The sequence below is a fragment of the Cervus elaphus genome, chromosome 2 (assembly GCF_910594005.1).
Source record: "Cervus elaphus chromosome 2, mCerEla1.1, whole genome shotgun sequence".
Lineage (NCBI taxonomy): Eukaryota > Metazoa > Chordata > Mammalia > Artiodactyla > Cervidae > Cervus > Cervus elaphus.
The window spans coordinates 21624846-21648869 of NC_057816.1; the positions used below are offsets into that span (position 1 = coordinate 21624846).

The following is a 24024-nucleotide window of genomic DNA, read 5'->3' on the forward strand; positions in this document are numbered from 1 at the left end:
CCCCAGAGGCCCCATTGGTCTGGTCCTAAATTTCACCCACAGCTGGGTCCTGCTTTTGCCAGTGGTGCTCGACTTAGAACATAGTTTCTCTTTCTCTCCCGCCCTGTCTCTGCATCCCAGGAAAGAGGGTCAGAGGAGGCCATCGCTGGTTCTAGGCACGGAAGCCTCTCCCCAGGCCCGCGACCAGGTTCCCGCCCATCCCTTGGGCAACTCTCAAGCCTAGAGATGGGAGGCTGCCCTCTCTTTTTCATCTCCAGCCCTCTTCATCTCTATCCAAACAGCATGAGTGGGAGAGGTGGGGAGGAATGGAGACAGGAGAGAGCTTGAGGCCTTTCATTCAATTATTTTTCTTCTCCCTCAAACGTGCAGGCAGTCCTAGGGGTCTGGGGCAGAGGAGGGCCCTGCAGCTCTTCCGTGGGAGCAGCCGGGGTGGATTGCCAGGGCAGCTGGGAGCCCCGGCCAGCTCCCCCGGGACCCCGTCATGTGCTCCCTGTCTGCACACATACAAAGAGAGAAACAAATCTAAAAATGAACCCAGGGACTGAAATCCCCCTCGACAAACCCGAATCCCAGGTTTATTATTATTGGTCGAGAGCTGACAGCAGCCGCTGCTCAGGAACTGAGCTGAGAAAACAACACGGGCTGGGCCCCTGAGGCTTGCAACTCAGCAGAGACAGACCAACAGCTCAGACGCTGGGGACCCCAGATGGAAGGAGAGTTTCTGCTGTCCTACCTGCCAGCTTCTTCCTATCAGTCAACTGCCTTCTTGGAGGCAGTCACCTGGGAGGCCGGCCCTCCCTGGGAGCCAGAAAGAAGGAGAATAGAAGTAAGGGGCTGGGATGGGGGTGCAGGAGGGGTCTAATTGGGGGAGCTCCCAGAACTAAGGGACCCAGGCACCTATCAGGCATGGCACCTGAGATGCTCTCAGATTCTCCTGGAAGCAGAGGATGCTAAGAGGGTCAGCCAGGCCCCCTTTCTCTCTGAGAAGGACTGCACCATGTTATCTGGCTGGATGATATCTGGTTTCATTTTTAAAAACTGCCTCCAGAGGGAAAAAATAGGGGTCAAGAATCAGGGCTATGAAAGCAAGTAGTCCTTTGGGCTCAGTTTATCATTGAAAAGCCACTCATCCCCGATACTTCCTGACTCAGCCCATAGCTGTCCTCACTCTGGGCCCTCGGTGAGCCCATGAGAAGAGGCAGGGGGACCAGGTAGAGTCCACAGCAATGTGGTCAGCTTGTGGGAGGAAAGGGCACCAGCCGGGTGCCTTGGTCCTCATGGCTGTTTGGAACTAGAGCAGGTACACTGGCTCCATGTTCCTGATCTGTCAGAAAGGCAGCCCTGGGGGATAAGGGAAGGGAGGATGGCATCTTCCATGTGGAAGGGGGTGATGCTGGGCAGTCATCCCTGGGTATCGGCATCCAAGCCCCAGCTAGCAGACAAGCCCCGTCTACCTCCCAAGAAATGGTTCCTCTGCTGTGCTTCTCTGCTGGCAAGGTCCTCTATGTTACACGACCACACCTCTGCCTGCATCAAAACTTTGCTCAAAGCCTTCTCTTCCATGAAGCCTTTCTTCACTTTCTACTCCAGGACCATCCTCTCAGTGGGAGCCCTGCCGTTGGGGAGAGGGAGGGCATGTAGCATGATTTAGTGCTACGTGTGTTTCTATGTCTTGGAAAGCCTACTTCCCAGTAAGGTCTCATCTTGCCCATTGATCTCTATGTCCTCAGCAGACAAGATCATGGCCTTAACTTGCTTTTCCTTCTGGGGAAAAAGGTCTGTGCAATGTGATTTTATAAGATCTATCTCCTTACAGAGGGCTTCCCAGGCTGCTCAGTGGTAAAGAATACGCCTGCCAAGGCAGGAGACATGGGTTCGATCCCTGGGTCAGGAAGATATCCCTTAGAGAAGGGAATGGCAACAACTCCAGAATTCCTGCCTGGGAAATCCCAAGGACAGAGAAGCCTGGCAGGCTACAGTTCATGGGGTCAAAAAAGAATTGGACATGACTGAGCGATTAAACAACAATAACAACCTCCTTACAGAGCCTGGATAGACATAAAACTTCCATTGGTTTATTGTTGAAATGTCAAACAGACCAATAAATCTAAGGATATTAGATACTAGGACTTAAAGAAAGGATAAATCTTTAAGTCCCAGCAGTCATTTACACCTTAGTGAGAATGAGCTTGTTTCCCTGGAGCCAGTTTTGCCCTAGGGTGAGATGATAATCCAGAATTATTAACAACTTCAAAGCACTGAGCCATTGCCATGCACCAGGCATTATGCTAAGCTACTATCACAGAGAACCCTATTTATTCTTCCCAGCAACCATAAGGTCTAGGTGTGATAGCTGTCCCCTTTCAAGGATGTGAACACTGAGGTTTGGAGTGGTGGAGAGAGTTTTCAAAAGTGACACAAGGCCTGATTTCAGAGTCTGAACGTTTAACCTAGAAGTCTGGCGTGGAGGCGGGGAACCCTAGCGGAGCCCTGGAAACGGAACAGGAGAGACAAAGCTGACTGTGCAGACACTACCCTCAGGAGTCAGGACGCCCAACACAGGTGGTCCCTCACTTCCACATGCCCTGAATTTCAAAGGGTCATATTGTATCGGCACATCTAAATGTAACCTGTCTGCCAAACTTGGGCTTTTGCACCTCACTAACAGGCACATACTTTATGCCTGTGGATGGTGAGACCTCTTAAAAAGCAACTGTTCACTTCTGTCCTGTCTTCTCTGGACAGCAGGGTGTGTGCAAATTCATTTAAATACTGTACTGCATTTGCTCTTATCATTGTATAAAAATGAGTGGAAGACGGGAAACAAAATGCTGATAACAGCCATGAGAAGTCGGGGCCTCACAAACACGAGGCAACCAAGACAAAGATGCTTCCAAGACAGAGAGGCAGGTTTGAGCCTCTGTCGGGAACTCACTGGGCTGTGGGTTCAATTATGAAGGGAAAGAACAAGATTTGAGAATGACTATGAAATGACAGAATACGTGGTTGAAGACTGCATGTAACAGGCGATCACGTGTCTCAGCCGTGGGCTCAGAACCCTGGGAGCTGGTGCCAGGTGGGAGCGGGGGCTGCCTGTGCCCTGACCCCTTACCACGCAGGCAGTTCAGGGCCAGGTTCTGACTCACGTCGGCTGGAATGCCAGCAATGTCTCCCTTCTGTGTTGTGGTGGCCCAGGTGGGGTGGGGTGGGGAGGGAGGGAGGGGGCCTATAATCTACTTGCTCCCTATGAAGTGTCTCTGCTTGGCCTTCTTTCTCCAACCGACCCATGGTTTTCCAAGGACCACCCACAGCTGCAAAGAAGTCCCTGTTCTGGAGGGAAATATGCCGTGACTCACAGGCTAAGAGGCACCTGGCTCTATCTACAGAAAGTCTGTCTGATGGAACAGGACTGGCTTTTATTCAGGTTAGGGGCACCCCATTCTCAGAGAGCATCCCTTGACATAGCTCTCTGAGTTCTAACTTTATCCCCTTGCAAAAGCCCCTTCCCGCAAACCTTCCTTTCAGACCTGCCTCCTTCCTCTCTCAGCCCAGAGAGGTTTCAGGCAGCTTCTGAAGGGGTGACCAGCAAAGACATGTTTGCTGGCCAGCAATGGGATTATTACCCACAGCCTCCAAAGCAGGAAGCAATTAAACAAAAGTGCAGGGGGCTAGAGCTCTGTTCTGCATCCCCCTGGCCCCTGCCAAGCTCCATCCCTTCAACCTCCAGCTTTGGAAAGGGGTCAATAGTTCTTGGGTTTCTAACAGGGAAAACTTGAGTCATATGCTGGCCCTTTCTACTGCACTCAACCAAGAAGTGTTCCATATTAGCAGCGGGTGTCTTTGAACGCTAGCTGCTTGTCTGAAAATTTTAACTTGCCTCAAATGCTGCCCTTTGCAGTGACGACTCATTCCCTATCATTGTGGTTTTGGCGAAAAGAAATCCTGTCTTCAATAGAGAAACTTTGTGGACTCAAAGTTCAAGTTGTGCTTCTGCTTGTGCCAGTTAAGACAGACCCCATGGAGGGCAAGGACAGAGCGGGGAGGCGGGGAGGTGGAGACAGATTCACACAGTGGACTCTCGACCTGGGGTACCAATTAGGGTACTTCGATTAGAACAGAGAATGACCTCTGGGATCTGAGTGCTTGTTGATCTAGGTGTTCCGGGGTCTGGCCCATTCAGGGAGAAGGAGGGAAGCATGTCAACTCCCAGTGTAGAGATTCTATCCAGAGCAGAGTGGCCTGGGCAGGGCAGGAGAGAGGGGTGTGAGGTGTCTGCTCCTAGAGCCCATCCCTGGGGAAGGGAGGAGGAAAAAGTGGGAATTCTCAGCCAAGATGTCTCCCCAAGGGCACAGGTGGCCTCAGGCTGGGATCCCGGCTATCCACAAGCCTCTCTGCTCTCCTTTTTAGGGCCTGGCTGTCTCAGGTCAGAGCATCTGCTCTGCAGCCCTGGGAAGAGAAGTCTGCTGTTTCTTTGTTCTGGAATTCATAAAAGTGTAAAAAAGGATCTCACCTAATGAGGCCCTTGCCGTGGTCAGGGTTATTTCACGAACAGGAGCTGTGTGTGTATGTGAGCTGAGACAGTCTGGGGAGTAGGGGGGGTGGGCAGAGGGAGATGAAGAGAGAAGGAGGCCCATGTAAGAATGATCAGGAAGGTCAAGGAGAGAGGTCCCCAATAGGATCAATGTTCAGGGGATGCTGATGAGATCTGAGGTTTCAGAGACGTGTCTGTCATTGGAGACTGGCCACTATGGCTGCCCTAGCTTGAGCTGAGCATTGTCCTCACTCCTTACTCTTAGCTTCTTCCTCAAGCCCAGGAGCAGTGTTGGACGCAAGACTCCAAAGCAGACTGTTCACAGCAGTTTGCCGGAGGGCTGGCAGAGCCATGGTGGGTCTGACTGCTGCCTAGAGGAGAGGTAGGGAGGAGAGAGAGATCCAGAGATCCCATCTGAGGACACAGGCAAGTTGAGCGGGGGTCCTACCCAGAAACCAACAGTCATTTATTGAGCACCTGCTATGTGCCAGGCTCTGCACTGGGCCATGGACGTCCCAGAAGGAGAAAACAGAGATGAGTGGAATAAAGATATGAAATGAAGCAAGATAGATGACTTCAGATTTCAAGGGATCCCAAGGGCTGAGTAAGAGAAATAAAAAAGGAGAAAACCAAATCTCAAGCCTCAGCACACAGTGGTGGAAATTCAGAGCTTTAAAAAGAAAAGAAAACTAAAAGTGGATTCTCACTGCCAGACTGGAAATAAGATAGCGAAGCAGCACCTTCAGGATCTATGAGAAAACGGTGTGGAACGTTGCTCTGAGTTCTGTCAGTCAGGTTCAAAGAGAAGATAAAGTCTGTTTTGGATACATGAGGACTCAATTTACTCCCCTCCCATCAATATAAAAATAACTAGAGGTGCTATTTCAGAAAACAAGGAGGCTGGAGGAAGAAGACAGTGGAAAACCAAACAGAGCTGCAGCCCCACAGGAGGAAGGCAGCTGGAAGGACTGAGGGGTGGGCGTCACCCTGGGGCTCAGGAGACTCTAGGCAGTGGCCAAGTGGTGAGGACAGGATTCCATTCCTTTTCCTGGGGTCAAATCCCAAGAGTAAGTTCCGTGGCTGAATAACATTTCTACCTTGTTATCAACCAATAGACAAGGCCTGGAGAATTCCATGGACTGTATAGTCCCTGGGGTTGCAAGGAGACACAACTGAGTGACTTTCACTTTCACTTTGGGGCTTCCCTGATGGCTCAGTTGGTAAAGAATCCGCCCGCAATGCAGGAGACCCTGGTTCTATTCCTGGGTCGGGAAGATCCCCCGGAGAAGGGAAAGGTTACCCACTCCAATATTCTTGGGCTTTCCTTGTGGCTCAGCTGGTAAAGAATCCGCCCGCAATGCAGGAGACCTGGGTTCGCTCTCTGAGTTGGGAAGATGCCCTGGAGAAGGGAAAGGCTACCCACTCCAGTATTTCTGGCCTGGAGAATTCCACAGACTGTATAGTCCACAGGGTCACAAAGTGTTGGACACAACTGAGCGACTTTCACTTCACTACCAACCTATAGTCAGCATGCGGAGGTAACCACAGTTATTTAACAGAATAAAAAATCTTCTAAATCTTGTAAAGATAGCACATAAACTATACTAAATAGTATAACACTATACAGTCTGTAATATATATGTTCTGTATTATATATAACACTATTGACTAAAAATAGATAATATCAAATATAGTTTGATCAAACTAATATAAATTGGAAGGAGAAGAATGTGTGCTCATTCCCTCAACTTCCACAGCAGATCATTCATAAATAAACACATACGTTAAAAATAGGAACTGAGGGAATTTCCTGGTGGTCCAGTGGATAAGACTCCAAGTTTCCACTGTAGGAGGCATGTGTTCAATCCCTGGTCGGGGAACTAAGTTTCCCATGCTGCACAGAGAGGCCAAATAAATAAATTAAATATCTTAAAAAAGAGAGAGACTGACACATATTTTATGACATAAAAAGCAACCACGTGCGTACATATGCTCAGTTATGTGACTCTTTGTGACCTTATGACTGTAGCCCACCAGGCTCCTCTGTCCATGGGATTCTCCAAGCAAGAATAACTGGAGTGGGTTGTCATTTTTTCCTCCAGGGGATCTTCCCGACCCAGGGATTGAACCTGTGTCTCCTGCATTGCAGGTGGATTCTTTACCACGGAGCCACCTGGGAAGCCCAATAAATGGCCACAAAATCAGCTAAATCAGAAACTGTTTCTTGGGGTTGACTGGATGGTGAACTAGTGGGTAGAGGTGGGGGAAAGAAGGGAGGCTTTTTAGAATACTATGCAGCAGTAAAAAACAAGACTAGATCGATTTATCTTGACCTGGAAAACTCTCCATTATATAGCCTAGTTTAACAAGGCAAGTTTTTAGGACAGCATTTGAAACATAAATTTCACTGTGTTCAATCAAACACCCAAATCGATAAGACGCAGTCCGTGTCCTCAAGGAACCCCCCTCTGTAGCCCATCTCTGTTCCTCTGCTCTACCCCACCGGCTTCTGCTTCTGGAACATCTCCCTTGCTCAGTAGTTTGCAAGATGCAAATCTCTTTCTATCCTAAGAGAGAGCTGTTTTATGTACACTTCAAGTCACAAATTCAAGTTCTTGACTACAAGTCATAAGTTCAAAGATGGACCTGGATGCAGCCGCCCAGGAGATGAAAGCTTCACACACAAGTAACTGGCCAGGGGGAAGCCAAGTGGGGAAGGGAAATCTGAGAATTACAGAAGCCAAGGTTAAAGGCATCTCACAGAGCTCCCATCCGTGTTTCTCATTCACAGATAAAGAACATACGTGGGGCGTGATGGAAGGTCACTGTATTGAATTAGTGCCCAGAAGAGGGGGAGCTGGGCTTGTTACCAGCCAGAGGCAGGAAAGAAGCCAAGAGATGCTGAAGCTGGAGCAGGGGCCTGATGCCAGGGCCCTGCAGCGGAGCCCATAGGGAGACGGTGGGGGGTGTGGTGTGTAGGGCTGGGGTCCACTTCAGGAGCTGCTCATGGAGCAGGTGGCTTGACTTTGGGGAAGACCAGGGGAAATCAAACAGGATCACACTTCCTTAGTGTCCACAGAAGCTGGAAGGAAGCAGCTTCGATGTGGGCAGGAGGGGACACGTTGGGGAGGGGCTGGGAGTATCCATCGCGTGCCAGATGTACGTGAGGTGCCCTACAGTAGTTCTGGCATTTCATCTGCACACAAGCCCTGCAGGGTAAACGCGGTTGTCCCAGCCCATCAAGACAATGATGGTTAGAAAACCTAAGTCATGTAACTTGCCCCGAATCCTGTAGCCAGCAAATGACAGAGCTGGAATCTGAAGCTGGGCTGCTTTGTCCCAAAGTCCCTGCTCAAGGAATCAGAGGGCATCAATCAATGTGTGGCCACTCACTGCTAGAAGGAGTGTCTTTGCCCAATTGGGATAAACTAACCTTTCTCACTTCCTAAATCCTGTATATGGATTCAGACTGTCTGCCCAATCCATGACACCCAGACACAATGGCTGGCTTTGGGGGACTAGGATTCACTGGCCCAGTAGGACCCTGAAAATTCCCACCTCGGAGGAGAACAGGAGTTGGGGTTCCCTTTCTCCCAGCCACGAGCCCTGACATTGCTTCTGAGATGTCTGCCCTGGCAGAGCCTGCTATGTCGGCCGTGGAAGGAGATGCACTGGGATGGAGTATAAGCACAGAATGGAGAAGAGAAGCTGGAAGCCGGGACCCTTGGTTTTTGGTGCTCAGCTCCATACCTGCCCTCCTACAACCGCCAGGGCACCTCATTGCCCTTGCCCCCACCCCCAGATGCTGTTTGGCTCCCCCACATCTCCCTAGGCACCTCCGCCCCCACGGAACCTCTGACTTCAGCAGGAGGCAGGCAGGCAGGCCCATGAGAGTATGTATGTCAGTTAGGGGTTGTCGTTGACACGTGGAGATCATTAACGAGGCTTATTTTTAAATTGTAATTGCAAAATGTAAATGCTCCCCAAACTGATCTGTAATTGCTACCCCCTCCACCCCAGCCCTTCCCCTCTGGTGCCAGCTTTGCAAGGAGAGAATTAGAAAATAAAAAGGGGGTGGATTATGTAAGCAAAATGATTTTAAAAAAAGAGAGCGAGAGAGCTAAGAATTTAAGTGAGACAGCTGGCGGCTCCCTGATTGCCACACTTCCAGCATTAGCTGCAAAAATTGTCCTTGCCGACTGCACCCACCCAAGCAACGGTGTCAACTGTATTGAGTCCCAGAACAGAACAGACTGGCGCTCCCTTGGCAAGATGGTTCAGTGGTCAGTGTGTGTGTGTGGTCCTCTTCAATATACATGACATTTCTAATTACCTGCCTCTCTCCTTCTTCTCTTGCGGGAAACAAGCTTTTGTGAGGAATCTGGCAATGATTACTGCCCCCCAAACAAAGACTGGATCCCAGGTGAAACTAGTAAAGAATCTGCCTGCCAATACAGGAGACTCGAGAGACGTGGATTTGATCCCTGGGTCAGGCAGATCCTCTGGAGAAGGAAATGGCAACCCACCCCACTGTTCTTGCCTGAGAAATCCTATGGACAGAGGAGCCTGGTGGGCCACAGTCCATGGGGTTGCAAAGAGTCTGACATGACTGAGTACTGAGCACATATTGGATCACAAAGACTGGGAAACTAGAAGATCACGGGGGCCCTAACACATCAGGGAAACTTACAAACACCCCAGCAGGGTCCTGTGGATTTGGGGTGGGGGGTGGGTGGAGCCCATCTCGCTGTAACAGATCCAGCCCTTATCATGACATACTGGAAAGAGAAAAGACTTGTTTTGGAGAACTGGATTTCTAAACCCCTGCCTATACTGCTACTTAGGTCTGTGAGATCATCAGGTTACTTAAGGGGATTTAAAAAACCCTATCTGATAAGAGGATTAAGTGAGATTCTCTGCTTTATACTCTCTAAGGAACTAGTTCTCATAGTTCATCACACACATCTTGGATGCAGTTTCCTCTGTGTTCATCAGAAATACTGGGGGCAGGGTGCAGATTCTCAGTCTAAACCTAGACTCACAATTCGGGATCTCTGGTGTGAGGTCCAGGAACTGAGTTTCTCACAAACACCCCTGGAGACAAGGCTTGCTTCAGAGGGCTGGACAAGTATTACCGTCATGGGAATGAGCAACAGCCCATCCCTCCATAGCAACAAGAGTTTATTATTGTTCATGGAATATGAAGAGGAAAATAGAGGTACACAGGGACAAGGCCTAGCTCTCGTCCCATCCTCCAGGAGCCAAGGAGAAACAATACAGGGTTCTGTGTTCTGAGGTCATGTGCAATAAGTGTCAGCTAACGTTATGGGCCGGTTCTCAAGGTTTTCAGAAGAAAAGACAATCTGCCTGGAGGGTTTGCTAAGTATCAGTCACTCAGTTGTGTCTGATTCTTTGCGAGTCCATGGTCGGTAGCCCTTCAGGCTCCTCCATCCATGGGATGGATTCTCCAAGCAAGAATACTGGAGTGATCTTCCCAACCCAGGATCAAACCTGGGTGTCCTGCATTGCAGGTGGATTCTTTACCATCTGAGTCACCAGGGAAGCCTGGAGGGTTTAACCACGTGTTAAAGGATGGAGAACGTTCTTACTGTTCGGTGATCCCGGCGGCCTCTAGGATGGCCCTTAGGGCACACAGCCCTCTCCTCACTTCCAGCTGGGCCAGCAATCCTTCCTGTTGACCAGAACCAGCGCACCTGTGAGAAAGGGCAGAGCAGCGCTCAGAAGGGAAGGCTAGAGGTGCAGGGATAAAGGGGGACCCCGCTCTGTGCCCCCTCCTCCCAGGCTGGTGGTGAAGGATACATTCTGTGTGCTCTGCAGACCTCCTACTACATGATCATTCAAGCCCCTCTCCTCGTTGGGTGTTCAGACCCACCAAGCCACGTTAGAGCCTAGCCCTTGTCTCGGCGGGAAATGGCCTGTGGTTGCCCATCTGGTCTCTTGGCACCAGACAGCCCCTCTGCCCCAAGTGTGGTCAGATCACTGAGTGATTTGTGAAGCCTGGGGAACCACAGCCAGCTTCTTGCTTTAAACTGTAGGGAACTCAGAGAAAGAGTGGCAGGTGCCACCTGCTCAGATGAGTGGAGGAGTTTCAGATGCTTTCCCAGCGGACAGGTTTCATCTGGGGGTCTGAACACTGATGGGTGGGGGGAGGGCACTGGTGGGCAGCAGGAAGGAAGAAGCAGGAGGGCAAAGGACCCAAAGCAGCGATGAACAGCCTTGACCTAAAGGGGGCTTCAGCTGCATGACTTATCTATTTGTTATTAGATTCATTGTTGTTCAGTCACTCAGTCGTGTCCAACTCTTTGCGACCCCATGGACTGCAGCATGGCAGACTTCCCTGTCCTTCACCATCTCCTGCAGTTTGCTCAAACTCATGTCCATTGAATTGGTGATGCCATCCAACCATTTCATCCTGTGCTGCCCCCTTCTCCTTCTGCCCTCAATCTTTCCCAGCATCAGGGTCTTTTCCATGTGATCCTATGGACTGTAGCCCACCAGGCTTCTCTGTCCATGGAATTCTCCAGGCAAGGATGCTGGAGTGGGTTGCCATGCCCTTCTCTAGGGGATCTTCCCAACCCAGGGATCGAACCTGGGTCTCCTGCATTGTGAAAGGACTTTTTACCATCTGAGCCACCAGGGAAGACCATTAGATTCAGTTCAGTTCAGTCGCTCAGTCATGTCCGACACTTTGCGACCCCATGGACTGCAGCAGGCCAGGCTTCTCTGTCTATCACTAACTCCCAGAGCTTGCTCAGACTTATGTCCATTGAGTTGGTGATGCCATCCAACGATCTCATCCTCTGTTGGCCCCCTCTCTCTCTGCCTTCAATCTTTCCCAGCATCAGGGTCTTTTCCAATGAGTCAGTTCTTCGCATCAGGTGGCCAAAGTATTGGAGTTTCAGCTTCAGCATCAGTCCTTCCAATGAATATTTAGGACTGATCTCCTTTAGGATGGACTGATTGGATCTCCTTTCAGTCCAAGGGACTCTCAAGAGTCTTCAACACCACAGTTCAAAAGCAATTCTTCGGCACTCAGCTTTCTTTATAGTCCAACTCTCACATCTGTACATGACTACTGGAAAAACCATAGCTTTGACTAGATGAACCTTTGTTGGCAAAGTAATGTCTCTGTTTTTTAATATGCTGTCTACGTTGGTCATAGCTTTTCTTCCAAGGAGCAAGTGTCTTTTGATTTCATGGCTGCAGTCACCATCTGCAGTGATTTTGGAGCCCAAGAAAATAAAATCTGTCACTGTTTCCATTGTTTCCCCATCTATTTGCCATGAAGTGATGGGACCGGATGCCATGATCTTAGTTTTTTTGAATGTTGGGTTTTAAGCCAGCTTTTTCACTCTCCTCTTTTACTTTCATCAAGAGGCTCTTTAGTTCCTCTTAAGATTCTGCCATATGGGTGGTGTCATCTGCGTATCTGAGGTTATTGATATGTCTCCTGGCAGTCTTGACTCCAGCTTGTGCTTCATCCAGATTAGCAATTGGCATGATGCAGTCTGCATATAAGTTAAACAAGCAGGGTGACAATATACAGCCTTGACATACTCCTTTCCCAATTTGGAACCAGTCTGTTTTTCCATGTCTGGTTCTAACTGTGATTTTTTGACCTGCATACAGATTTCTCAGGAGGCAGGTAAGATGGTCTGGTATTCCCATTTCTTTAAGAATTCTCTAGTTTGTTGTGATCCACTCATTTAAAGACTTAGGCATAGTCAATAAAGCAGAAGTAAATATTTTTCTGGAACTCTCTTGCTTTTTCTGTGATCCAACGGATACTGGCAAATTGATCTCTGGTTCCTCTGCCTTTTCTAAATAATTAGACTAAAGTGGATTAATTTTGTTTCTCAACATTTGAAATGGACCCAAATGTCCAAAAATGAGTTTGGTGGTCAGCACTGGTATAAGGCCTGGCCTGACAGTTCCCAAACACATCAATTTCTCCTTGTGGATTGAGTTGCTCATTTGACTCCAAATGAGGCTGTGCTTGGGGCAAGGATGACAGGGGGTCGTGGGATGGGGGTGTTTGGGAGGGGGCGCTGCTATACCTGAGTTTTGTTTTCAGGGAAGCCTCAGGGACCACCTCTGGCCAAGAGCCCTAGCCCTGCAACCAGAGGTAAGTGTGTCTTTAACATTGATAATTCCTTCCCAGTTAACACCACCTTAGTCTCCCTGTAAAAACACATTTGCACCTCAGTAAAGAATGTAATTAACTAGTGACATGACAACAGGAGGAGCTAAACAGTGGCCGGGCTGGGAGCTGCAGTTGGAAATGAAAATTCAGACATTTGCCTGAACAAGACTTCAGCACTTTCTTCCTGGGAGGGGTGTGTGTGTGTGTGTGTGTGTGTGTGTGTGTGTGTGCGCACACACGCTCGCATTGCTGGGAGGTGAGGATGGCAGAAGCGCAGCATCCTGGGTCCTGAGGGTGCATGGATTCCAGCTGCAGGCCAAGGAAGCTGGGGAGCTGGGAGCTAGGATGAGCTGAGAAGAGCTCCAAGAACAGGCAGGGAGGTCAATGAATTTCCATGAGCAAAATCTGGGTTGAACCAACCCTCTTCCCCACCCTGGACTCAGATTTCTCCGGAGAAGAGATGGTGTATATGAGACATTCAAAGCAGCAGGAGGCTCAGGCCCCCTGGCCACTGCCCAGAGAGGATGCCGTGAGCACCAAGGTACTCCCACCCCAGCCCACTTCTCCACTGGCCTTGACTGTGACTTCTGTGAGTGACTCCCAGTTCTCTGCCCCCACCTTCAGGCAACAAACCTGGGGGACAAGCCCACTTCCTCCCTCCCTAAGCCCCATCTCATGTTCCCCTCCTCTCACTTCCCCATTTCCCACCCCTTTCCAGTTCAGACGGAAGACGGTCTCCAGCCTTTCCACTCTCAGGGACATTCCTAGAAAGGGCCCTCCTTCCTGGTCATGCAGGCCAAGTCCCTCCAGCTCGTGAGCCACCTCCAGGCTACGCTTCCCAGGCAGCCAGTCGCATCCTGCATCCATCCAGACCCTGCCCAGGATGGGTGCACAGCTGTGTCACCTCCCACTCCACAATCCTCAGTGACTCTCTGCTCACAGGCACCAAAGGTGTTCAGCCTGGCTGGGAACCACTCTGCCTTCTGGGCTCAGCTTCTGCCCTTTGCCCGCAGACTGTCTACCCTCCATCCACTCACAACAGCTTCCACTCCCCAATCTGCCCCACAACCGCCCACTCTTCTCAATGCCCCAGTTCTACATTTCTACCTGAAAAGACCCTCACCATTCTTCATTGTTCAACGTGAACATTCTGGCTTTTTCCCCTAGAGCCAGCCGTCATTGTATCTCCTCTGTGTTTCCTAGGAACATGCTGCTTGTCATCTTCTGAAAGTTCTCACCACATTCCGTATCATGCTCTAGTTATCTTACATGTCTCTCATCTCTTTCCAAACTGGAGGCTCCTCATAGGCAGAGACCCTGTCTTACATCCACGTAGTTGTTCAGTTTACAAAGTACTTTCATATGTAATATCTTCTTTAACTCTTAAAACAATCTTTAGAGGGCAATATTTCAATATAATGGCTTCCCACATGGGGCAGTGGTAAAGAATCCACCTGCCAACGCAGGAACTCACATTGGATTCCTTGGTCAGGAAGATCCCCTGGAGAAAGAAATGTTAACCCACTCCAGTATTTCTTGCCTGGAAAATCCCATGGACAGATGAGCCTGGCGGGTTCTAGTCCATGGACTTGCAAAGAGTCAGACACAACTGAGTGACTGAGCATGCATGCATTTCAATATAATAACAATTTTTATTACCTTTACAAAATAATATATGTTTACTGCACAAAATAGACAAAGAAGACAGAATTTTTTTTTTTTTTTGGGTGAGTCACAGCTTGTGGGATCTAGTTACCTAGCCAGGGATTGTAGCCAGGTGCTGGCAGTGAAAGTACTAACTCCTAACCTCTGGACCTCCAGGGAACTCCCAGAAATTTTAAAGTGAGTTGTGATCCTATCATACAAAGATAACCACAGTTAATATGAAGGGTAAAACCTTTCTTTCTTCAAAACAGCATCATACATATTGTTTGTTCCGGAAGCAGTTGTTTATATTTAGCAGCATACAATAAACACCTTTGCATATGATCTTAGTGACTGTGTGGTATTCCATTTACAGGTGTACTACAATTACCCAACCAATTGTCTATCATTTCCAGTTTTTGCTACTATAAACAAATAATACCCATTCCTTTTTTAATAATGTGGACCATTTTTTAAAGCCTCCACTGAATTTGTTACAATATTGTTCCTGTTTTATATATATATATACATTTTTTGGCCATGAGGCCTGTGGGATCTCAGCTCTGCGACCCAGGGATCAAACTCACAACCCCTGCATTGGAAGGTGTCGTCTTAACCACTGAACCGCCAGGGAAGTCCCATAAAGCCCATTCTTATGACTGAGTTTTGCTCCAGACTTGATTATTGTCTTAGGAGAAGTTTATAGATGTGGAGTTGCCAGATCTAAGGGCATATTCATTTGAAAGACTATCAACTAATAACTTGCAGAAGGTCACACATATTTACATCACATCTGCAATTTATACGAGATGCCTTTTTGCCTGTTGGGTAGTTGATCTCATCTTATCAAGGTGGATATCGAGGCTGAGGAAAGTCGAACATCAGACTTGCCTAAGAAGACAAGCCGGCAAACAGCATGTCTTCTAGCTCCAGATATTTCGCTCTTCCAGCCTCCCCATTTCTCTTTGTTCCTACATTTCTTCCCAGCACAGAGGGAAAGCCTGCAGCGCAAGTGCTAAGTAAACGCTGGGCGTCCTGAAGGACGAGGCAAGGTGATGTGTCCTGAGTAGTGGGGTGGGCCATTCCTGGGGGCTCAGCTCATGTCAGCCTCCCCTGCCTCGTGTCCCAGGGGTCTGAGACCTATTTTGGCAGAGGACAGCTCTGTTCTTAGGTAGACTTTTAACTATTGCCTCCTCCCTTCTTCTGGGCAGATGCAAACTGCTTCAGTGTAGATGCCACGTATTGAGAACCTACCATGTGCTGGGGCCTGAGCTTGCAAAGATGAAGCATGCACACCCACACCGAAGCCCTCCATATCTCAGAGGGCATAGCTTGTCGAGCGTGGACGCTGCTGCTGCTGCTGGCTGCTGGCCCCACGGCCCCTCCTCTGCAAAGCCCTCATTGCCAGGGGCAGAGGACAGGGCCGGAGTCAGGGCTGCAGAAGGAGGCTGACCTGCCTGCCCAGGGTGTCCGGCAGCCCCTCCTCTTAATTGCAATCCTTTCTGGCCCCTCAGGGCCAGAGCTCCCTCTCTGCATCTCGCTGCAGTGCTTGCTTGTCTGTCTTTCTGCTCCAGCTGTACCTCTGCCCCTGCCCTCACCCCTAACACAGTACCGAGGAGTGGACTCCTCAGAGGGGACTCACACCAGTTTAGGAAAGAGATGCCAACCCTGCCCCACTCAGGGACTAATAAATACACAGCCGAGAGGGGAAGGACGGTCCCCAGTGATGCCTGTGTGTCCCACACAGGGCACTGCTTCAGGGCTACAATACACACAGATTTCCCCTTTCCCAGAACTGGCAACTGCCTGGTTCTCACCAGCCTGGAGAAAGCTTCAAGGCAGAAGGAGAGCCTGTCATCTTTTTCTGTCACTGCCATCTCTTCCTCTGAGCATAACAGGGCAACTCACAGGGCAGAAAGGCCCGAGGAGAATGAAAGACAGTCTGGGCCAGGGGGCAAGGAGACTGCCCACGGTCACGGCCATCCTCCCCCATGCTTATACACACCTTGCCCCGAGGGGGGTCCCGCGTGTGCCTTTTTAGCTCTTTCCAGAGAAAACCCACTCCCCTTTGTTTTGTCACCGTACAAATTCCGCCTCTAGAGGCTTGCAGGCAGTCTGCAATACCGCTGCCCTGACCCCGGGGCTGGGCTGGGGTCCGCTTAACGGGCAGCTGGATAGGCACGGACGGGCAGCTGGATAGGAGGTGGACAGAGAGACAGACAGACAGATGGGGAGACATGGGCCCATGTGACCCACTGGCCCAGATACTTAAGGGACAGGAGGAACCAGGACCTTCATCTTGAAAAAAGTCCCTCTGTCCCCACAAGTTCCCCCAAGGAAAGCAGTGGCCCTACCCCGGATTTTTAGCTCTGGTCAGGCCCCTCCCTGCCTCCCTGAGGCATTTAACCAGGGTGCCCTCTGACCTCTGATGGATGGCAGGCTTCCCTGGAGAGCACCTTTGCCTGTTCAGTGGGTCTGATTTACACTTTGCAGATGAACAGGGCAGCGCTGAGGATCGAGCCTCTGGAATTCTGGCCAGACACCCAAACCAAAGGCCTGCCCTCTGTCCACTTTAGCGAGCTGCCCCAGCCTGGTATCTGTCCCATGAGCAGAAACACTGGAGTCTTTGTCCTCATTGGCCCAAGAGCCTTGAGAGAATCCATTCTGTCTGGAGACCCTCCCAGGGCCTGTTTTTGCATAGTGCAGCCTTATGATTTGCTTACTAGGACCCTCGGGCATTTCCCCAAAGATAGAGGTTCCTCCCACCTTGCCGCTGGGGTGGGTGGTTCCAGCTCTGCCAGGAGCTTGCTCTGCGATGTGGCACAAAACCCTCCACCTCTGAATTCCAGTTCATCCCCATCCCCATCACTCTTCATCACTGCTGTCTGCATGCAAGAGGTGGGACCTGACACCGTGACCCCGTTCTCACATGACCCCATTCTCTGACTGCTCTTGAGCAACTATCGAACTCAAACATCCCAGCAGAAGACTCAAGAGTTCACCAGAGCTGTGAGGACCATCTCAAAGAGACCGGACTCCAATCCTTTAGGAAGAGAGGGCCTCCTTGGAGGCTAAAATAGTTTACAGGCTTGTTTATACTGCTTCTCCCCTACCCAGAAGCCTGCAATGACTTGCCAAGGTCTATGAAGACACAATTCAAATCTCATAGCCTCTTTTCTTGTCTTTCATCATCAACCCCAACCTACTTATCTTACTTAATCCCTTGGTTTTTCAAGCCTGAGCCTTTGCTCCAGCCATACTAGCCTGCCCTATCTCCCAACTGAGCACATGCCATGTCTGGGCCCTCTTCCCTCCTTTCTCAGCCCACCAGGGCTGCCTGGAGGGCCTGGTGGCCCTCCTTCCTCTGCGACACCCAGGTCCTAGCCAACCCTCAAGTCTTCCCTTTCTCTGAATTTCTGCAGCTGAGTGAAGTCAAATTCTTGCTCCTCTATCCTATGATTGGCCCTGAATCTTACTTTATTTTGGCCCTTATTTTGTGAACTTCTGCTTTCCATGTTTGTTTAAATCTCAGTGGCATCATAGATGTTTGAGGACAAGACTGTGTCTTTGGGACTTGCCTGGTGGTCCAGTGGTTATGACTCTGAGCTCCAGGGGGCCCAGGTTCAGCCCCTGGCCAGGGAGTTAGATCTCACATGCTGCAACAAAGACTGAAGATCCTGAGTGCCATGACTAAGACCCAGTGCAGTAAAAGAAATAAATATTAAAAAAAGAAAAAAGAGAGAGAGAGGCTAGAGTCTTCCATGTCTCTTATGTCTCCCATGTATAACTAGGTTAGTGGTGTGCCTATGTAGATCATCAACAGGATCATTCTTATCATAGGAAGGGCAATCACTACTGGAAAATGCTTAATCAGATTAGTGCTTAACCAGTTCAGCTAGACTTTGCCTGTTTAGTCATTATTACTCATTGTCAAAGGCATCACAATTCTCTATGCCTCGGTGTGTCTCTGAATTGAAAGATTTGAAGAAAACAGTGGGTTGTTTCACATGCTCCTTACACATGTCTCTTAATATTAATAAGTTGATGGGGGAGACATAGTACAGTGGGAAAAACTGAATTCAGATCCTAGATCTCCCTTTTCCTAGTTGTGTGTGGTATGCTCAGTCATTTCAGTTGTGTCCAAGTCTTTGCAACCACATGGACCATAGCTTGCCAGGCTCCTCTGTCCATGGGATTTTCCCAGTAAGAGTATTGGAGTGGGTTGCTGTTTCCTCTTCCAGGGGATCTTCCTGACCCAGGGATCAAACCCACGTCTCCTGCATTGCAGGCTGATTCTTTACCCCTGAACCACTGGGGAAGCCCCTTTCCTAGCTCTGTGATCACCAAACTCAACAACAAGGTGTTCACTGGGACTGAACTGAGTGGTTTTACATTAGACATAAGATGTGCTCAGTGGATAATAAAGGACTCAGCCTTGACATAGACAAAGCCTGTAATAAATGGTGACTATCGTTGTTAAGACAATGACAGTAGGGTGGTTTGTTTAGATCTTGTTTGGCAAAATCACACTCATCCTTCAAGATTCAGCTCTGTGAAGTTATCTCTCAATGCTCCTCTACCCCCTACAAGACAAGTCATTCCCTCCTTCCCGCTCCCCTGATAACTGGGACTGTTTCTCCTATAAGATAAAGCCCAAAGTTCTTAGCTATGAACTCCAGGCTGAATCTCACCAAATTATTATTATGTGTCACTAGAGGGGTCCCTCTCATTCAACTCTGAGCTGAACAAGGACATCCTCACCTTTTATGTTTCCAGCTCTGGCCTAGCATCAGGCTCAATGTGTGTTTGTTAAATGAGGGGATGAACAGATGAGCAGGAAGGCCAAGAGCAGTCAAGAGACCCGGGCAGAATTTGACCAGACACAAAGGTGAGCCTGGTGATAGGGAATCCAGCATGGAAAGCAAGTGTCCCTTTATTTTTTTAAGATTTTTTTTTTTTGATGTGGACCATTTCTAAAGTTTATTTTTAAATTTTAATTGGAGGATAATTGTTTTACAATATTGTGTTGGTTTCTGCAATAGAAAATCATAATTGAAGGGGGCTTTCCTGGTGGCTCAGAAGGTAAAGAATCTGCCTGCAATGCAGGAGACCATAACTGAAAGAGACACATGTGCCCCAGTGTTCACTGCAGCATATTTACAATAGCTAGGACATGGAAGCAACCTAGATGTCCGTCGACAGATGAATGGATACAGAAACTGTGGTACATATGTACAATGGAATATCACTCAGCTATAAAAAAGAAGGCATTTGAGTCAGTCCTAACGAGGTGGATGAATCTAGAGCCTATGGTACAGAGTGAAGTAAGTCAGATGGAGAGACACAAATATTGCATATTAATGCATGTGTATGGAATCTGGAAAGATGGTGCTGATGCAGACCATTTTTAGTCTTCATTGAACTTGTTACAACAGTGCTTCTGTTTCATGTTTTGGTTTTTTGGCCATGAGACATGTGGGATCTTGGTTTCCTGACCAAGGATTGAACCCACACCCTCTGCATTGGAAGGCAAAGTCTTAACCACTAGGCCACCAGGGAAGTCCCTAGAAAGTGGCCCTTTAAACTCACCTAAGATCAGCCCCAACTTTAAAGAAGTTGCTCAACTTTTCCAACAGGATTAACCTTCTTGGGGAAGCCAGCAGCTCCCTCACAAGCCCTTTGACCATCTCTGCAAACTCTTCCTGTCTGCAGCCTCCTTTTCCTCAGCTGGGCTCCATCCTTCTCCTGCTGCTCCCCACTATTCCTCTCCCCAGTGGTCAGACCTCCAGCCTTGAAGCCGCTGTTCCCTCACACCCCGCCCCCTCCCCCAAGCCTGCCGAATGACCCTGGGTTCTAGGACTGCCTTCCCAATCCAGGAATGGGAAAAGGTCAGTGTGTCCTGACACAAGCTAACCACTGTCTTTTGCCCCCACGCAAAGCAAGCTGCATTTTCCTCCTCTCCATCACCTCTGCCACATCTGGCTCAGCAACAGCCTCCTAATCAGTTTTCCTAAGGCCTACTCCCTCCTCCCCATTTGAATGCAGATATCCAAAGAATAGCAAGGAGAAATAAGAAAGACTTCCTCAGTGATAGATGCAAAGAAACAGAGGGAAACAATAGACTGGGAAAGACTAGAGATCTCATCAAGAAAATTAGATGTACAAAGGGAATATCTCATGCAAAGACTGGGCATAATAAAGGACAGAAACAGTATGGACCTAACAGAAGCAGAAGATATTAAGACAAGGTGGCAAGAATACACAGAACTATGCAAAAAAGATCTTCATGACCCATATAACCACGATGGTGTGATCACTCACCTAGAGTCAGACATCCTAGAATGTGAAGTCAAGTGGGCATTAGGAAGCATCACTATGAACAAACCTAGTGGAGGTGATGGAATTCCAGTTGAACTATTTAAAATCCTAAAAGCTGATGCTGTGAAAGTGTTGCACTCAATATGTCAGCAAATTTGGAAAACTCAGCAGTGGCCACAGGACTGGAAAAGGTCAGTTTTCATTCCAATCCTAAAGAAGGGCAATGCCAAAGAATGTTCAAACTACTGCACAATTACACTCATCTCTCATGCTAGCAAAGTAATGCTCAAAATTCTCCAAACCAGGTTTCAACAGTATGTGAACCATGAAATTCCAGATGCTCAAGCTGGATTTAGAAAAGACAGAGGAACCAGAGATCAAATTGCCAACATCCAGTGGATCATTGAAAAAACAACAGAGTTCCAGAAAAACATCAACTTCTGCTTTATTGATTATGCCAAAGCCTTTGACTGTGAAGATCACAACAAACTGTGGAAAATTCTTAAGAGATGGGAATACCAGAACACCTTACCTGGCTCCTGAGAAATCTGTATGCAGGTCAAGAAGCAATAGTTAGAACTGAACATGGAACAATGGACTGGTTCCAGATTGGAAAAGGAGTACATCAAGGCTGTGTATTGTCATGCTGCTTATTTAACTTACATGCAGAGTACCTCATGTAAAATGCTGGACTGGATGAAGCACAAGCTGGAATCAAGATTGCCGGGAGAAATCTCAATAACCTCAGATATGCAGATGACACCACCTTTATGGCAGAAAATAAAGAGGAACTAAAGTGCCTCTTGATAAGTGAAAGAGAAGAGTGAAAATGCTGGCTTAAAACTCAACATTCAAAAAATGAAGATCATGGCATCTGGTCCCATCACTTCATGGCAAATAGGGAAACAATGGAAACAGTGACAGACTGTTTTCTTGGGCTCCAAAATCATGGCAGATAGTAACTGCAGCTATGAAATTAAAAGACGCTTGCTCCTTGGAAGAAAAGCCATGACCAACCTAAACAGCATATTAAAAAGCAGAGACATTACTTTGCCAACAAAGGTCCATCTGGTCAAATCTATGGTTTTTCCAGTAGTCATGTATGAATGTGAGAGTTGGACTATAAAGAAAGCTGAGCACCGAAGAATTGATGCTTTTTGAACTGTGGTGTTGGAAAAGACTCTTGAGAGTCTCTTGGACTGCAAGGAGATCCAATCAGTCCATCCTAAAGGAGATCAGTCCTGAATATTCATCGGAAGGACTGATGCTGAAGCTTAAAATGCCAATACTTTGGCCACCTAATGCAAAGAACTGACTCATTGGAAAAGACCTTGATGCTGGGAAAGATTGAAAACAGGAGGAGAAGGGGTCAATAGAGGATGAGATGATTGGATGGCATCACCAACTAGATGGACATGAGTTTGAGCAATCTCCAAGGGTTGGTGATGGACAGGGAAGAAAGGAGTGCTGCAGCCCAAGGGGTCTCAAAGAGTTGGACACGACTAAGTGACTGAACTGAATTGAACTAACCCCCTCCTCCACTTGGCCGCCACAGGATATTTCTAGCAGCTTAGAGCACCTTGTACACAATTCTCTTAGTGCTTATCCTGCAAAATTGTGATTCTCTCTTTGCCTACCCCACTAGATCATATCATCCTAAACTGAATGTGTTTAGAGCCTAATGTGTGTTTTGTTCATATTAGGTGTTCAATAAATTTTGGTGGAATAAAGAAGTAAATAAATATATCTATTCAGCAGAGGGGCTTTCCCAGGTGTTGCAGTGGTAAAGAACCCACCTGACAATGCAAGAGATGCAAATCCCTCGGGTTCAATTCCTGGGTCAAGAAGATCCCCTGGAGTAGGAAATGGCAACCCACTCCAGTGTTCTTGCCTGGGAAATCCCATGGAGAGAGGAGCCTGGTGGGCCACAGTCCATGCAGTCACAGAGTCGGACAAGACTGAGCGGGCACACACACATATTCAGCAGAGGATATGTAGAATGTATGGCACACAACATGCTATGTCCCTTAGAAAGAACTACATCGCCCAGTTTATGACTTAATCCTTGCAACAACCCTGTAAAGGAGGTATTATTAGTCCCTATCCTTGAAAGAGGGAACTGAGGTTAGAACAGTGACTTGCATAGTCACAAAGCTGGTTAAGGGGCGAAGGGAAAGGGCAGAGTCCAAGGCTGGCCTCCTCTGCCCCCCTGCCCACCTGTCCCCCTCCCTGCCCAGCCAGGGAGAGGATGCACAGAGGATGAGCTGCTGCTGCTCTGCCTCACTTGGGAAATAAACAAGAAGAATTCTTCTTCTCATCATTTGGTGAGTCGGTGACATTTCGTTTGACAAAGAATCTAGGAAAAGCCTCTCCTGGGACCAGTTTTGGGACTAGGCTGTGATAATATTGCTTTATTGAAAAAGGATGCAAGGAACTGAGCTCCGGATGGCCTTTTACTTGGAATAATTTATGCAGGAAATGAGAAATAATTTTTTTTAAGAAGAAACACACATTGATCTACACATGGTCACAAAGATAGAAGTGATGGCAACACACACACACACATGAATAATCCCAGAGACACAGACATGCAGAGGCATAAATTGCAGTTCTCTGTCACGACCGTGGCCACACACCCTGTAAAACACCAAAAGATTGCAAGTGTGGTCAATTCAGAGCCCTGTGGACACACCCACTTGCAAAACAGTCTGATGGCTGTGACTTCCCCTCCGTGCCTTCCAGGGGAAATTGCGATTTTCCCCACACATGTAAATTTCAGTCATTAAGGGACGCACAGGAAGCTTGACATTGAAGAAATTAATCTCTCCGTGCCTCCGTGCCCTTCCCAGGGCCCTGTTCCCTCCTGTGATGATCACACAGCGTCTGGAGAGGCTGCCGATCAGATGACCTGCGCCCCAGGCACCAAGTCCCCACTCGATTCACACCGCCTGCGTCTCCAAGGCTTCGGTCATAACCAGTGCCTGGAGGACCACAAAGGAACCAGGAAAAGGCTAAGAAATGAAATGTCTGTAAAATTCTCATTCAGATGCCTCTCAGAAATGAATCTCAGATATGGAAGGGATGGGAAAGGAGTTTTATTTAAAGCATCTCCCTCCCTAGACTGCTTGGGAAGGGCTGGCATTTGAAAGGAAAGCTGAAAGTCAAGAATTCCCCTCCATTCATGGTGATTTTGACCTGGGCTGAGAGCAGCACCCAGGGTCCCTGTTCTTGTGGAATCAGCAACTGAGGAATTCAGAGAGTCCAGGAACTGCACCAGAAATCAGGACACTTGGCTTCTGTCCATCATCCTCCTGGTTGAGCTCGGGATGTGACCCTGGGTACATCACCACCTGGTCCTCCGTTTCTC

The 24024-nt window shown here is 48.5% G+C and overlaps 1 protein-coding gene across 2 annotated transcripts in view; it reads right to left on the minus strand.

The window, feature by feature from the left end:
• The window catches only part of PKNOX2 (PBX/knotted 1 homeobox 2), a 289880-nt gene that overhangs the window by 93132 nt on the left and 172724 nt on the right, over positions 1-24024 (minus strand). The window contains exon 3 of one of the 2 annotated variants that reach the window (XM_043873881.1): positions 10141-10245. The exons of the other annotated variant lie outside the window; for it this stretch is intronic. The gene's annotated coding sequence lies outside the window, so the exon portion shown is untranslated. The remainder of the gene's footprint in view (positions 1-10140; positions 10246-24024) is intronic. 2 annotated transcript variants of the gene reach the window in all.